Genomic DNA, 6,060 nt, shown 5'->3' with positions numbered 1-6,060 from the left:
TGGTCTTGACCTTTAAATAATTACTTTTTCTCATTTTTTAATGGTTTTATATTATACAGTTTTTTGTTGACATATTTTAAAAGTTTTATTTTATTTTATTTTTTGGTACCAGGGAATCAAACTCATGACTTAGCACTTGCCAGGCAGACACTGTGCCACTGAGCTATATCCTTGGCCTTAAAAGTCTATTTTAATCAGAAGATTCTCTCTGTAGTTCTTTAACTTCCTTCTAATGTACTGATTGAGGAAGGTAAATTTTTTGACTGTAGAATTTCCCATAATCTGGATTTTGTTGATTCCATACTTACGGAGCAGTTAAATATGTCTTTCTGGTCTTTAGACTTTTCTATAAGCTAGGAGATGGTTTCAGAGGCTCAATCATTCTGGTGAATAATAAATATCTTTTTAAGGTGACTATTTTAAAAATATCATAAACTCACAGATTGCACTCAGTTTCAATGATTATATATTTTGAAGCACAATTCCTTTCATCTTTGGTCAGTGGAAGTGGCACTCTTTTTCCAGTTGGCTACTTACTCCTTTTCCAATTGGCTACTTACTACTTTAGTATGACTTACTCCTTTAGTATGACTAGTAATCTTTGATATCTGCTGTGACAAGATGTCTCAAGTTCATTTTGTAGATTTTCTGTTTTTAAGAAGCCCTGGGTTATAGTATCAGGTAATAGGATTGCAAGATCACAATCTGGGCCTGGTTATTGTCATAGTCAGTAGATTGATCAATGTTATTAGTACATTAAAGCAAACAGAACTAAAGGATAGGTAGATGTTAGATAGGTACCTAGAGTTCAGCTATATATGTGCAGTTCACATATGAGACTCTAAAGGCTTTAACATTTTCTACATTACATTTAGAATTAGAATATTCCATAAGTATTTATTGGTTTGTCTCACATTGTACACATAATCATCCTAAAATACTGTTTCTACCAATATGACTGCTAAAAACGTTTGAAAACATTTTGTCTCTATTCTACCCATTCTTTTGTTTTTTAAAAATTGTTATGCTATGTTTACATTGTCAGAGTGTACACCTAGTACAACTGCCAGAGTATCATTAAGTACTTTGAGTGAGAAAAGGACTTCTGAAACAATGTATGCAAATATGAATTATAGAATAAAAAGATTAATTTGAGAACAACAAAATTAATATTTTTACATTGCAGAAGGTTTTAATAGGTAATAAAAACAGATTGACAACAGATATCTGTAACATACATAAGATAATATAGAAAAGGTATCTACAATATCTGGAGAATATATCACTACAAAATTAGATAAGGTTTTAAGACAAGAAAAATTTATCTCTTCTGTATTCTCTCATTTTCTCTGCTTAGCTTTACAGGCACTACAAAGTGCATACTCACTAAAGATTCCTCTGCCAAGATAACTCTTGTCATAATGAGATATTTGAGTGAATGGGCAGACCTTCATTGGCTGCTAGAAACAGGACGATTTCTTTTGTTTTTGAAATAAGACAATATTATATTATATTATAAAAGACAATATTATATTATAATAAGACAATATTATATTATATTATAAAATAGAACTCAAAGCGACATAAAGAACTATAGATTAGTCTTTCCTGCCACTATCCCGGAGTTCCATTCTAATCACCATATCCCGAATGGCACTAGTACTCTGTGTTCTCTTTCAGACATTATATTTATATACTCATAAACAAGTATGAGTGTATATTAATTTTTACTTTTTTCTTACAAAAATTAGCACTTAAGCAAAAATTTCTGCTCTGTTTTTCTTATTGAACAATTCATCTTGGAAATCTTCTAATGACACAGAAAATATCCTTATGTTTATAGTTTTGTAATTTTTAATTGAATACAAGCTCCATAATTGTTTAAGCAGTCACCTTCTGATACCTGTTTGGGTTACTATGAAATGTGTTATTACTTGGTTAATGATGCAGGAGAAATCTCTAAACTTGTGTCATACAATACAGAAATATTGAGAGCTGGGTATGTGACAGAAACAGGGATAGGACGAGTCAATATTGCAAATGAAATATGGATAAGGGAGCTCATTGTAGGGCTACAAGACAGTTTGGTAAACTTGGTCCTTGGGAGAGCAGCAGAAGAAAAAGAAATACAGAAATGAATATGGTGATCATGGGGAAAAAAGACATGAAATGAAATCAGAAGAGAAACTAGGCAGGATAAGGAGTGCAGTAGAGGAACTCACGGAGCAGGAAAGAGGAAGATGCCCTGACAGAAGTGAACAATGTAAAGTGCAGGGAGAGAGAACAGAGGCTGCCTCTTCTGTATTCTTTGTCCACCCTCTCAGCTCAGAGAAATGGCAAGGCCAGTTTTCCCTGGTCACTTAAGCTTCCAGAACATAGCTGCAGTGCTCTCCTACATCTGGGCTGGCAAGATGGTGGGAATAACATTGGATAAAAGAATGCCTCTTTCCAAGACCTTCCATGCCCTGAGAAAGCCCATCAATTAGTGATGCTCTTGTATTAGCACACACCCAGCCCTCAGATTTCTAAGATGGCTGGCAGGGATGTGGAGCAAGATCACTCTCATACTGCCAGTAGAAAAAATCCCAGGAAAGTAGTAGTGTCATTGTTGGACCCTGGAGGCAGGAACTGCTAGGAAGGATGGAAGCTGAAGTCTGGACCTGGGATCACTGAGTGGCTTACACCGCCATAGGACACTGTGAGAGAACGGAACACTGTAAAAGAAGATGATCTTGACATCTGAAATTTAGTATTTATATGTCAGCTGTAGGAGAAGGAATTATGCTTTCCTTGCTTTTTCCACTACAGGTTTGAATCTTCTAAAAAGCGTATGTATTCCATATATTTACATTTGCCAAATTTATTTTGTGAGATGTATTGTAACTACAGAATTGTGTGCACACCTGCTTATCCATTAAAAAAATAATAAAACGACAGTGGAGGGAGCTGTAATTCAATGATAGAGTGCTTGCCTAGCATGAAAGCAGCCCTGAATTCAACTCCTAGAACCACAAATAACAACAACAACAACAACAACAACAACAACAATAACAACAGTGTGATCTCCCGTGTAGAAGCCATCTGGTTACAAATTGGAGTATGGTCAGAACTTTAAAGTTCCCTTGTAGACTATAAACTATTTGATGATGAGAATAGCCATTTAAGATTTGAATTAGTACTTTCAGATTGCTCAAGTTTATGGTGAGGATTGTTCTTGTGATAGAACTAATCATTGAGAAGCTGATAGCAGTGTTTCACGGTATCTTGAAAGGCCTGTATGAATTTGTCATTCCAGAAATTAAAGATGAAAGTGTTCAGGAAGGGCGTCACCACTAAAACCAGCAGTGATGCTACCCTGTTGTACTCAGCTGCCTGTGTTTGCTTGTGTTTCACATAGAGGAACAAGCAGCTGCCGTAACCAATCACAACATAAGTGAAGTGGGAGGCACAGGTGGAGAAGGCTTTCCTCTGCCTGGAGGGTGAGGGGAATCTTGAGGATGGTAGAGATGATGTAGGTGTAGGAGATAATTGTAGGTATCATAGAACCAACAATAGCAAAAATGGCCATTAAAAAAAGAATAAGCTCTGTGAAAAGAGTGTTATTGCAGGATAGTTTGAGCAACTGTTCTCAGTCACAGTAAAAATGGTCTAACAGATTTGATTTGCAGAAAGTAAGCTGAAATGTGGCCTAGACTGGCCAGATTTGAAAAAGGAATCCAAACACCCATGACACAATTACCATCCAGATACAAGTGTGGTTGTTCATGTTGCTAGTGTATCTCAAAGCATTACAGAGAGCCACATAATGGTCCACAGCCATCACTCCTATTAATGCCAACTCTGAGGTTCCCAAAGAAAGGTACAAATATAGTTGTGCACAACATGAGGTCAAAGATATTATTTGAGTCCTTTGGAGCAGCAATCCCTGGAGCATAAAAGGGGCAGCGGTAGATGTGATCAGGATCCCCAGGACAGATAGGTGGCCAAGGAAGAAATACATGGGTGACTGCAGACATTTATCAGCACAGACAGTGATGATGATGACTATGTTTCCCAATATTGTCACTGAGTAGAAGAAGGTAGCAAAAAGAATGTAGTGTAATGTTTTGGAACCAGGGAAGCCTAAGAGAAAAAAATTCAGTGGCACTGGAGTAATTTCTCAGCATTTAGTTCTGAGCACTTGTTCCTCATAAAATCTAGAAACAGAAGAGAGATAAACGCTGCTTCTCATTTCAAACAAGGAAAAATGAAATCTTGTCATTTTCAGCAAAATGGATGGGATTAGAAGACGTGGTAAGAAAAATAAGCCAGACACAGAAAGACAAGTTCTGCATGTTCTCTCTCACATGTGGAACTAAAAAAGTCAACCTGAAAGTAGAATGGTGAATACTAAAAGTTGGGAAAGTTTAGTATGTGGGAGAAAGGGGGTCATTTTTATCAGTGCATGGTGTATGCATGTATGGAAATGTATCAACCCCCATCGATATGTACATTTAACAGATGTTAAATTAAAAGTAGAAACTGTTTCAGGTATAGGAAATATTGCCTTCCTGCTTGTAATCTCTACATGACCAGGAACAGTTCATGTTCTTCTATTTCCTGTACATGGTTGGTGCCAGGTTTTTGAAGAAGAAATATGCACAAATATAGAGAAAATGGAATGGATCAAGATGAACTGAGTCACCAAAACCATACCACAGACATGGAGACCCTTCCACCTTCCCAGTGTACACCAACGCTTCTCTCAATCACCAATCCATGGACCTCCCTCTTGGCTCTGAATGGCCACTCTATATATTTTTCTGACTACTAGCTTACTTCTATCTGGAATGTTCTAAGCACCGCTGCCTGCCAAGTATATTCTGTCCTGTAATTCCTGCTATAATATGTTCTATATAAAAGTTTTCCTGTCTATCTTCATCCAGAGCTTGGTACTTGGCTCCTTTGTTTATCCAGAATGTAGGTTCCATTTACACTATATTTGTTTGAAAGGTCCTACTTTACCACCATCACCATTGCTGGGTACTGAAGAGAATGAGAGGGGGAATTCTCTTGAGATTTAGCGACAAGATTTTGAGGGTGAGGACTGAGCCTCCTTAATCTGTTTGTTAGCTGTTTCCCTAAACTGATGCTAGACTCTTTTATTGTCCATATTCTTGGGAAGAAAAGCTTCCTTTGACTTTCTTCTCAGTGAATGTGTCTACTCACAGGACAAAGATTTAACTAGTAGCTGGGATTAGCCAAGCAGGGCCATCTCTCTCCAATACTTTTACACCACTATCACTAGACTGACAGAGGGAGGACATGCAGAAGGACACAGGAAGAACTATCTTCAACCTGTGTCTGTCTTACACTGACCTCATCTTGGAGCTAGCATATAAGAGTCTTTAGGCCTAAATTTAATATCCTCTGCCTTCAAAGAGCTAAAAGCCCTAGATGCAGTAGGGAGTCAAAGCCATTGAATGTACACTGTGGGTCCCACTCAGGCTTTAAGTATAGAGGGCCTTGGTTTTAGTGTAATAGAAAGTTTGAAGAGTCTTTTCAGCTACAGTATTTATTCTATAGTCATGTTTCCCCCCACCAGTCATATGAGAAATTAAAAATTTAGCTGTCACTTATCTGCATTAAATGCAAGGGCCTGAGCCCCTTAGAATTTCTATTCACTTTCTTCATATCTTTGTTCAAATGTCCAAGCTAAGGGAACCTTCCCTCATCATCCTGTCTAAAAGAACACATAGAACCCTTTGCTCTGTCACCTCACTTAGGTATTTGTCTTTTTAACTCCCATCACCTAAAATAGAATGTTTCCTTTTTGTTTTTCTATCACTCATTTTTACTATGTAAGCACTGAAAGCAAGAGCCTTGTCATTCTCATTCACTGTGCCTAGTAGAGATTGAGTTGGTTTTCATTCAATATTTTGAGTGAGTCATTGGATTGGTCAATTAAGGATTAAGTCTCAGCCAGTTCTCCAGAGCGGCAGGGCTCCTGGGTCCGAGTGTGGGCCGGACACATACCACCGCGATTCCCAGCCGAAAAGCGCGCAAAGAGCCAGGTAGGCC

General features: G+C 37.7%; 1 pseudogene; it reads right to left on the bottom strand.

Moving 5' to 3' along the window:
• Positions 1-3,225: 3,225 nt before the first annotated feature.
• On the bottom strand, positions 3,226-4,166 carry LOC102005723 (annotated as a pseudogene).
• Between the last annotated feature and the right edge of the window lie 1,894 nt (positions 4,167-6,060).

Source organism: Chinchilla lanigera, unplaced genomic scaffold (genome assembly GCF_000276665.1).
Source record: "Chinchilla lanigera isolate Chin_1 unplaced genomic scaffold, ChiLan1.0 scaffold00093, whole genome shotgun sequence".
In the NCBI taxonomy this organism is placed as follows: Eukaryota; Metazoa; Chordata; class Mammalia; order Rodentia; family Chinchillidae; genus Chinchilla; species Chinchilla lanigera.
This window is presented reverse-complemented; position numbering and strand designations above follow the sequence as displayed.